Genomic DNA, 12,500 nt, shown 5'->3' on the forward strand with positions numbered 1-12,500 from the left:
AAGGCTTCTGCAACAATATGTAATAAAGGAATAGTAACAGGCATTGTCTTGTACAATACTTATTTCTCACAGGTGGTAAAAAACTGATATTTGTAACAACAGCTTGGTAAAGATCTTCCTTTTGATATCAAACTAAATTTGTATCTTCTATTTGTATTTAAGAAACAAAACCAAAATTGGGTAGAAGTAAAATTAAAGTATTTCTTAGCACATTAAAATTTTTATGTAAAGGTATACAATTTCCAGAACATTTTTAACTTCGAAAGCTATTCAAAACTTGTGAAAATATATGTGTATATTTATGTATAGATTCCCACATATTACGACATGAAATTGTTTTGGTATGACCATGTACCTTGAGTTGAATATAGCATTCTCAAATGATATAAGGATGAAGTTTGGCAAAGTTAGGAAAATCTGAAAGTTAGTCTAATAACATCTAAATGGTCTGACAATTTCTTCGATATCTGATAAGGGATACTATTAGTAGCAATATGTATATGAATGAAAATATATCATATGATGGAATGCGAAACCTGGAAATATGACACTTGGATAAATTACAAACATAGAGCTCATAACTATCTGTATTCAATAAATCAGTGGCCCACGGTATGCTTGCCGTACCAATCCCCATGCCAACATTTGGGTTACTCATTTGGAAGCTAATTGAGATCCGAGTTATTGGTGTTGAGAAAGCAGGAATTTATCAATGATTCAAACCGCTATTGAATGGCCTATCATATGCTTTCAACAATATCTACTAAACACAATGCATCAAACTACATCCATGGATCAAATCTGCATGCATAAGCAAATAGCACCATTAGATTTAGAAAGGCACCTTTGAAACTATTTCCTGACGAATGACAAACAACACCTATCTGGTGAAGCTACACCACTCCAATGCAACGGCTCCTCAGGAGAATAGGTTCCTGTTTATCGAAAGGGCACGCATGACAAAGGTGTAAGAAAACTTCAAAAGGACAGTAACATTGATAACTGAAAGACTCTATCTTTATTCAACTGTATGTTTGTTTTTGCAATTTAAGAACAAGAAATAACAGCTGTATATCACATGCACAAAATGAGATTAGGGATCAGCTAAAATGTTTAGATGCGCATCTGCAACGGGAATTGGACGCAATATACAGGTGGGATGAAGACAACAACTCGCAATTTAATGCAGGAAAATTCCAAGGTCTGCACTGCCAGCACATAAAGCTGAACATCATGCAGATAGGATGCACTGGCCTGGGAGGGATTGCAATCCCCGAATGAAAATCAGTGCGTGACCTGGGCATTGACATGAGCGATGATACATCTTTCCGGGTCCATATTACCAATTTGGTAATAAAATGCAGACGGCTAGTAGGATGGATCCACCGAACTTTCAAAACGAGAGAAAAGGAGACTATGATGGTACTTTAGAGGGCATACGTCCTAAGCCGCTGGAACCACTGCTCCCAACTATGGTCAACAAACAAAATAAGATTAACAGCGGAACTCGAAGCATTCCAACAAAACTACACTATGAAAATTGTCTCAATACAATGTATCATCTGGGAAAGACTGAAAGAGCAAAAACTCTTCTTAGAACGAAGGCAGCAATGATATGCAGTTATATACATCTAGAAAATCCTGGAGGGCCGTGTGCCAAACTTTGGTATTGAAACTTACACAAACAGCAGAACAAGGCGCCACTGCATAGTGACAAAGATCCCAGCAACTCCATCAAAATACAAGACCAGATACTGCAACAGCTTTGGTTTCAAGGGTCTATAGCTCTTCAATATCCTTTCAAAATGCGCGAGAGATCTGAATGGTGTAGATGTAGGTGTCTTCAAAACAAAAATTGGATCTCCTCCTGTCAAGGGTTCCAGATGAGCCTACCTCATGGCAGGAAGCGCGGACAAGGGCAACGGCATCAAACTCCCTCATTCACCAAAAGCCACACCAAAGGAGGTTTCAACTAATGGTGTAGCATAGCAAACGGTGGTGCCCCAGCATGACCACAGTTGTAAAGCTGATACGCTTTAAAGATATTAAAGATATCAAAGATATATATATATATGCATATATATATATATATATATATATATATATATATATATATATATATATATATATATATGCATATATATATATATATATATATATATATATATATATATATATATATATATATATATATATATATATATATATATATGTGTGTGTGTGTGTGTGTGTGTGTGTGTGTGTGTGTGTGTGTGTGTGTGTGTTATCTATATCTATATTTATATATATCTATCTCTCTCTATATATATATATACTCTTTTTACTCTTTCTACTCTTTTACTCTTTTACTTGTTTCAGTCATTTGACCGTGGCCATGCTGGAGCACTGACTTTAGTCGAGCAAATAGACACCAGGACTTATTCTTTGTAAGCCTAGTACTTATTCTATCGGTCATTTTTGCCGAACCGCTAAGTAACGGGGACGTAAACCCACCAGTATCGGTTTTCAAGCCATGTTGGGGGGAGACAAACACAGACATACAAAAATATACACACACATACTTACATATATACATATATACGACGGGCTTCTTTCAGTTTCCGTCTACCAAATGCACTCACAAGGCTTTGGTCGGCCTGAGGATATAGTAGAAGACACTTGCCCAAGATGCCACGCAGTGGGAATGAACCCGGAACCATGTGGTTGGTAATATATATAATCTCTCTCTCTATATATGTATATATATATTCATATATTTGTATGTATATATACATATTTATGTATATGTATATATATATATATATATATATATATATATATATATATATATATATATACACACACACGCACACATATACATATATATAGAGAGAGAGAAGGAGTGTGTGAGAGAGAGGGTAGAGAGAGAATGGAAGGGTGTGAGACAAAAGTGGAGGGAGAGAGAGAAGTAGGAGGGAGGGAGGGAGGGAGGGAGGGAGAGAGAAAGATAGAAGGACAGAGAGTGTGAGTTATGTATTATTAATTTCAATGTCGGCAATTGTTGATAGTCTATTTCCTTAGTTCTTTACGCTACCTTTGGTTTATTTTTAGGTGACTTAAATGCTTTTTCTTCTATTTTCATTCCATTTCCATTGTTGTCTTTCACTTATTCTTTCTATTTTTCTCCTGTTTATTTTGTTGTTGTCTTCATTTGTTTATTACTTTTTATTATTGCCGATGCCATTGTGGTTTCTTATATTTTGTTTAATCTGATATCAAAGCTTTTGTTCTTCATTTGCAAAAATTAACTTTCCTTTTCATCCCTTTTTTGTATTATTCTCCTTTGCCTTGTTCTTTCATAGCTTTTTAATTTCCTACATAGATATGCATATATTTATATAAATAGATGCATACACATACATACAGGCACACATACGTACACGTATACATAAACACAGTCATATACATTCATGCTTCTCTCTCTCTCTCTCTCTCTCTCTCTCTCTCTATATATATATATATATATATATATATATATATACATATATATATTATTAATAAAAATATGATGTAAGTTATATAAATATATATATGTATGTGTGTGTATGTGTATATATATATGTGTGTGTGTGCGTGCGTCTCTCTCTCTCTCTCTCTCTCTCTCTCTCTCTCTCTCTGTATACATATATATACACATATATATATGTATGTTAAATGTTTCATCAAAGAATCCACCGCTTTCTTTGTTGTTTGATTCCCACCTGGATTATTTCCTGGTATTTATTGAATCACAGCTGCAGCCACTCCCATCACCTGAATGAAAATATGTTTCAAAACTACACCAACCGCACAACAGGCCAGCCTGTCAGTCACTCAGTCAGTCAATTCATCAATCCATTTGAAAACAAATAAGGAACAAAAAATACACAAAAATTATATAATAATAAATAAAACTATATGTAAATATTACGGGAAAATATTCTATTGTAAATATTTGTGATATTTAAGAATTTTAACTGATATGTTTGTCCTTCCGTTTCTGTCGCTGTTTGGATGTTTTTTTTTCATATCCCCTTCAGCCTTTCTCCTTCCCCACATCTTTCTTTTAAGGCCCCTCCCCATCTCATCTACATTTTCGTAGAATCGGTAGATATTTGTGCAAAATATTTACAGCTATTTTCTTACGTCTCTCTGACTTCTGAGTTCGATTTCTGCTTAGCTCTATTCTGCTTTTTCCCGATTCCGAGATTGCTAAATAAACAACATTCTATAAAATAGAAATTTGGATCGATACAATCAGATATTCATTAGAAACAGTTATTTCTAGCCCCTCTGATTGCACTTCATACATCTATACATCTATACATATATATATATATATATATATATATATATATATATATATATATATATATATAATGGAAGAAATATGCAATAGAGGACAATAAAATAACTGGACGGTAGACGATAGAAAAGCAGACAGGAAATATATCTATATATTTATATATGTCAATCTATCTATCTATCATTATATATATATATATATATATATATATATATATATATCTTTCAAAAATAAGGTGATCAAGAATAAAAAAAAGCAACACAGATTTTAAAGGTTATTGCAGTACGCACGTTTCATGCTACTCCATTTATTTAAGTAATGCGAGCATTACATTAAATGCTAAATGCAGAGCAATCTTCAGCTGCACAAAGATATAGAAAATTTACTGAAAACTTCAGCAGAATGGACAACATTATGGCAACATTTAAAATCTAAGTGGGAAGAAGAATACATAAAAATCCATCATGACATAGCCAAGGCTAGCAGGCTAGTAATTAATTCTAGGTAGAATTCTAACTGTCTCTGATTTTATTCGTTTCTTATCTAGTGATTTAAAGGGGGCAACCTTTCACTTATAAGGAAAGGGAAGGTGTAAGCATTATACATGGATATAGTTATAAAGATTCCTCTGGTCATAGTGGCAACACAATTTTAGGTTAGGCTTTTTTTCCTACTATCATAATGTAGGGGAAATTTAACATTATGTATCTAGGTCAACAGGTCATTTTCTTTAGTCTGAATAATGTATCAGTATTGTTTTACATATACTAAGTATGGAAAACTTATAGATATCAATATTAGCTTAATTATGTTAATAATAAAGATGTAATTTGTTCATACAAAACCCTGAAGTAGTGTCAATTTTGAATTTAAAAGCTATAGATAAGGTGTGAAGTTTAAGAATTTTATATATAATGGACTAAAGAAACTATTTTGAATTATTTAAAAAAAATTTTCATTTAAAATTTAAGCTAATATATCTAATATTATTTGAAAGACACATAAGAGATAAAATTTATTTTTATAATGTAAAGAATTAATATAGGAATTATATAGTTATAATAATGGGTCTATCAAGGTTTAAGGAACAAAAAAAAAAGAATGGTAGGAATTAACAAAGAATTCAATAATAATCTAAGGCATCTAATAGAGAACATGATAATTATGTACTAGTTTAATTATACTATCTTATATAGTCAAGAACTTGTTATAAAACTAATATGGGTTAATTACAGAATATTAATGGAACAAGGATTAGATTTATTTAAGTCAAACTATAGAATAACTATAACACTACCACTACAAGCTCTGGAATAATGGAATAATAAGGATCCTTTTAGAGTCAGGCATAAAATAAAATAAAGTGTAAAATTTTTCACTGATGATATAATATATAAAATGATATAATATAATAATATAGCATAATGCAAAATATCTTATGATGTGAAAGCACAGCGAACTTGCCGACTTTTTGACAAATGTACACATATATTAGAATCTTAATATAAATTAACACAAATATAAGCCTAGGCGTGACTGTGTAGTAAGAAGTTTGCTTCTAAATCACATGGTTCCGGATTCAGTCTCTGTGCTTGGCACCTTGGGCAATTGTCTTCTACTATAGCCTCGGGCCGACCAAAGCCTTGTAAGTGGATTTGATAGACGGAAACTAAAAAAAGCCTGTCATATGTATGTGCGTGTGTGTGTGTGTGTGTGTGTGTGTGTGTGTGAGTGTGTGTATGTGTGTGTGTGTGTGTGTGTGTGCGCGCGTATGTATATATGTATATATAGAGAGAGAATTATATATATGTCTGTATATATGTACATATGTATACATACATACATATATATATATATATATATATATATTATATATATGTGTATATATATATATATATAATATATATATATATGTATGGGTGTGTGTGTGTGTGTGTGTGTGTGTGTGTGTACCAGATTGCATCAAAACGTTCCCGAACTAATTTTAAAGCACGCCAACAGATGGCAGCACACGTGCAGATGCGTGTGCAGTGAGAACGAGCAGTGGCCTTCATGAGACACTGTGCCAAGTGACATCGCTGTGTTTGCTTCGCAAGTTGTGAAATTTGTGTTTTTGTGATCACGTGTATGCTGTAATCTGCGAACTTGTCATGGACAGGAAGTTGGAACGAAGAACCAACGTAAAATTTTGCGTTGAACTTGGGAAGGTTGCTACAGAGGCATTGAACATACATCGGCAATATTACGGCGACGAGGCAATGGATCGTACGCAATGTTTCGAGAGGCACGGACTCTGCAAAAGCGGAAGAACATCCTTGAAAGACGATGAGCGACCTAGAAAACCTGCCACGATTGACACCCTCGGAAAGTGGAGAAAATTCATCAACTTATGTGCGAGAATCATCGAAGGACAATCTATGACATTGCTGATGTTGTTGGTTTGTCGCATGGGTCCGTGTTGGCATTCTTAACGTCTCAGTTGAACATACGGCGTGTCTTTGCCAAGTTTGTCTCCCGCCAGCTGACCACTGAGCAGAAAAAACATCGCATCAAAGTCTGTACAGGTCTTCATCAGCGTTCCGTTGATGATTCACCCTTCATCTTGAGGATCATCACCGGTGACGAGAGTTGGATCTACGCGTACAACCCTGAGACACAGCAGCACTCGTCACAATGGAAGAGCCCTTCATCTACACAACCGAAGAAGAGCCAAAGCTCAATCAAGTGCATGCTCATCGTTTTTTTTTTTCAACATCTTATTTCTTTATTGCCCACAAGGAACTAAACATAGAGGGGACAAACAAGGACAGACAAAGGGATTAAGTCGATTACATCGACCTCAGTGCGTAACTGGTACTTAATTTATCGACTCCGAAAGGATGAAAGGCAAGGTCAACCTCGGTGGAATTTGAACACAGAACGTAAAAGCAGACGAAATATCGCTAAGCATTTCACCCGGTGTGCTAACGATTCTGCCAGCTCGCCGCCTTTTTTTCAACATCTGCGGTATTGTGCATCGAGAATTCGTCCGCATAGACCAGACCGTCAATCGAGAGTTCTACTGCGAAGTTTTGAATAGTTTGAAGGAAGGACATTCGGCTAAAGCAACCGGGTTCTGTGGAGCGCGAAGAATTGGATTCTTCACCATGACATTGCACTCTGTCACCAACTTCTCCTCACTCGTGAGTTTCTCACCAAAAAAACATGGTGTCGCTTCCACACCCGCCCAATTTGCCAGATTTAGCACCTCCGGACTTCTATCTCTTCCCCAAGTTGCCGTTTTAACAACGTTGTCAAGATCCAGAGCGAATTGCGGAAGGTCCTCAACTCTCTTATGGAAAACGACTTCCAGGCTGGATTCCAAAAGTGGCAGGGGCACAGAGATCTGTGTATTGCTGCGCAAGCTAACTATTTTGAAGGAGATGATATGAAAGCTTAAGTTGTTTTTTTTAAACATAACTAGTCCGGGAATTTTTTGATACCACCTCGTATATATTAATATGTGTATGTCGTTGTGTTTGTGTTTTCTCTCTCCATCACTTGACAATCGGTGTTGGTGTGTTTATATCGCCGTAACTTAGTGGTTCAGAAAAAGTGACCGATGGAGTAATTACTACGCTTAAAATGTAAGTCCTGAGATCGATTTGTTCGACTACAACCCTTCGGGTCGGTACTCCACCATGGCCGTAGTCAAATGACTGAAACAAGTAAAAGAATAAAAGAATTATAATTGAATGTGTAAATGAATAAACATTCTTGAGCCCAAATGTTTCCCGTGGTCTTCAAATCTGTCAACGCGCCGAAAGACGAAAGTATTTCGATGAAATTGAAATTTCCCCTCACACAAGTGTCTGATATTCTTCACGTATTTCTACATTTTTGTCCTTGACGAGTGTGGAAATCACATGAAAAATCTAGAACCAAGAAAGTTCATTCATATTAACATATACCTTTGTTGACAATTATATTATTCTTTACAAATCTACGATAAAGTTGTACATTGAAAATTGTGTTTTTATTTCATAAATCATTTTTATTATTATATGTATGAAAGAAAGGCGGTGAGCTGGCAGAAACGTTAGCACGTCGGGCGAATTGCTTAGCTGTATTTCGTCTGTCTTTATGTTCTGAGTTCAAATTCCGCCGAGGTCGACTTTGCCTTTCATCCTTTCGGGGTCGATAAATTAAGTACCAGTTACGTACTGGGGTCGATCTAATCGACTGGCTCCCTCCCCCAAAATTTCGGCTTTGTGCATAGATTAGAAAAGATTATCATATGTATGAAAGAAGGCGGTGAGCTGGCAGAATCGTTAGGACGCCGGGCAAAATGCTTCGCAATATTTCGTCCGTCGTTACGTTCTGAGTTCAAATTCCATCGGGATCGACTTTACTTTACATCCTTTCGGGGTCGATAAAATAAGTACCAGTTGAGCATTGGAGTCGATGTAATCGACGGTCTCCCTTCCCACAATTTCAGGTTTTATGCCTATAGCAGAAAAGATTATTATATGTATGAATATAGGTATTATGGGTGTGTGGTTTCTGGTTAGGGTATTCGGTTCACGATTGTAAGTTCGTGAGTTCGATTCGCGTTGTGTCCTTGAGCAAGACACTTTATTTGACGTTGCTCCAGTCCATTCAGCTGGCAAAAATGCGTTGTACCTATAATTTAAAGGGCCGGACATGTCATATTTTGAATCTTCCTGAGAACTACGTTAAGGACACGCGTGTTTGTAGAGTGCTCAGCCACTTGCACGTTAATTTCACGAGCAGGCTGTTCCGTTCAGATTAACTTGAAGCCTCGTCGTCATGACCGACGGAGTGCTAGTATATATAGGTATTATACCTCTTGTATTTAATGAGAACATCTGTGTAAAATAATTTTACCAGAATATATCCACTTTCAAGAGAGGGACTTTGAACTTGTCTTTCTCTTCATAAAAAGTGAGTGGTTCTTAGCCTTTATTGAGAGCGGAACTCCTCGGTATTCATGGCTGATAAAGTATGTAAATTTAAGTGTTAAGATGTGTATACATTATTCTTATACAACAGATCAATCCTGGAACGCACTGAGCAGTTGTCTGAAATATAGAGAATGTTGAAATCTTCCAAATAGGCCTACAAAAGTGCATTGCGTGCTTCCAGTACACAAATACTTTACAAGCCACTCTATGTTAATCTCAGTAATAATCTTGCTGTCTAGATTTGTGCGACAATCAAAACTAATATCCTAGAGAATTTAGTCTAGCCTCACCAATCCCTTCGAATTCAAATAATCCTGACGTTTTAAGTGATACAATACAACTGTCAACTATAAAACGGTTACCAATCCTGACAGAATCCTTCTCCAGGATGTTCCGTTCAATCGTATAGAACCACGTATTTGTAATTGTTTAATGAAAGTAGCTATCAATCCATAAAGCTCTAATCTTAAGAGGAGTACTTGATTAATTAGTGTTATACTGCTAAATTAGGTAAGATCGTAGATGACAGCTGCCGTGTTATCACTGACGTTTGTTATATCAACTTTTCATGCCACATCTTTGTTTAATCTCTAGAAACGTGTTATGAAGGTGAAATACTCTGCTTGCACACCAGCTATAATAATATGAAAGTGAAAATGTTCAAACTAAACCTAACGTTCTAAGAAAAGCACATCGAAACATAGCTATTAATAGCATGTTAACGGAGAGCCTAGTCATCATATCTGAAAAACGGACAATATAACCATGAGTGGGACACTATTGATTATAGATCTGGTTAATCGCAATAAACCTAAAGGTTAAACAACTGCTAGCACCATTATTATTGTCATCATCATGATCATCAATTTTTGTACATCACATTCAGCAATCATCATCATCATCATCATTGAAACAATAAAAACTTGGATAGAAATATTAGGAACATAAACAAAAACATAACGGACAATAGTAACGAATACAATGTGCATTGTTTATATACGGATTTACGCTTTGCGTTGTAAAAATTCTAACTTCTCTGTATTTGACGTCAGGATTGAAAAACAAAAAAAAACATAAAGTGAGAGGTATGTATTCTCAACTAACAACTATTATCTTTTAATTCTGTGGTTCTCGAACTTATTCTTACGTGGAACCCATTACACTATTTTCGGGAAAATTGCGTAATCGATACCTGTTTGTTAAAACACATTGCCCACTTATTTCTATTTAGGCATTAAATGAAACTTAGATTGTTTCAGAGAGAGTAACATTCATATAACAATATATAACTTATTTGGAGAATAACATTTGTTTATAAAATGAACTTTTAAAATTTATTTAAAGACACTTTACCTCACGGAACCCCAGACTGTATTCACAGGACTCATTTTAAGAAACCTTGCTTAAAGACATGACCAATGATAGTTTGATGAAATTAAAGAAATCTATTTAATCGACCCTTATGCGAGATTAGTTCTTGTTTTCATGACGAAGAATGAAAGCCAGAATCAGTTTCAACGAGTTTTTGTTTTACTTCGAACATAAGCTCTTTAGTAATTACCTCAAGACATTTAGTCCAGCTCTGAACTGTATTTATGCTGTCCCTTGTTCATAATTCTCAGATTATATCGTCTTTTTTATTAATCAGATGAAGGAGGACATCAACCATGATTGGTGCGAGAGAGGACCGATGAATGACATCCCCTCATGGCAGATGTGGTTAGAATGCTTGCAGCAGAGCAGATTCTTCTAAAAGGACCTAAAGGCCAGGCGATGGTGCTGGAAACAGAATAAGCCTATAGAAACAAGATCTTAATAGCTATGACATGCTCTCAGACAGTTTCTCTCTCGGCCAGATTTCATTAAAAAATCATTGATTTACAGACGATGTTGTGGATCATGCTTATTGGTGCTGCGCACTAATTTAATTATGACAGTAAGGTATTTGACGTTGCGCTTTCTATGATATTCTCAACAACATTACTGTGCAAGTGGATTGAGACTTCATTTGCCAATATTGATTTCTCATTGCTATACAATATCTTATTGTTTGATGCCAGCTGAAAAGCTAATTAATTATTGCTTAATTGGAATTCAGTGCACCACCGATTTTCCTGCTACCTTGGTTCCAGACCATTTCTGGAATACCAACTTTGATGGTCTAACTGCTGTTGCGTCATCAATAACCAAATCTTCACGACTGACCTTTCATTATTTACTAGAAGCATTATAAAGGCGGATACATTCTCCCCACCCTTCAACTATGATAATATGATGGTGCAAATGCATAAATCGAAATCTAACATCATGTGCTAACTTCTCAATCCTTGGATATCTTCTTCAGGACTTTTTTCAAACGTAACCATGAAGGGCATATGTTTACAAGTCCTTCCCGAAAATAGTGTAATGGGTTCCACGTAAGAATAAGTTCGAGAGCCACAGAATTAAAAGATTAAGGCAAATATTGTATTTGCCTCAAATTTTGGCACAAGGCCAGCAAGTGCGGTGGATGGGGTAAGTCCATTACTCCTGTACTCAACTGGTACCTATTTTATTGACCCCGAAAGGATGAAAAGCAAAGCCGACCTCAGCGGAATTTGGACTCAGAACCTGAAGACGAACGAAATGCCTCTGAGCATTTTGCCCGACTCGCTAACGACCCTGCCAGCCTTAATCTAATACTATATATATATATATTAGCCAATGTAGATTGTATAACAGCTGTTGGGAAATGGCAAAAGGACAAAGAAAATATGGCTGCTATTTCTAGCAATTCTGTTGACCATGGGGTTGGCAGAAATGTTCGATAGCTGAAGTAACTGGTGACGGAGATGGAGATGGTAGTGGTGAGATCAGATGGTGATGGTAGAGAGTGAAGTGGTAGAGATCGTGATGATGGTGTGATCAGGCGGTGATGGTGCAGGGAGAGGTGGTAGAGAGGATGAGGTGGGATGGAGATGATGATGGCGGAGTCTGGTGGTGAGGGTAGGAAGGAAGGGAAAGAGCCTATTTGTGCCAGCAGCAGAAATCGAAGAGTTTAAATATATGTAGAAATAATTGAGAATGTAAAATATGTAAATAGAATATAAGTATAAGTATGTATGTATGATTGTATGTATTAATACATGCACGTATGTGGAGAAAGAAAGAAGAAAGAAGGAAAATGTATATATGTATATGTATATGTGCATATATGTATCTATCTGTATGTA

The sequence above is a fragment of the Octopus bimaculoides genome, chromosome 11, assembly GCF_046866305.1.
Source record: "Octopus bimaculoides isolate indiv1 chromosome 11, ASM4686630v1, whole genome shotgun sequence".
NCBI lineage: Eukaryota > Metazoa > Mollusca > Cephalopoda > Octopoda > Octopodidae > Octopus > Octopus bimaculoides.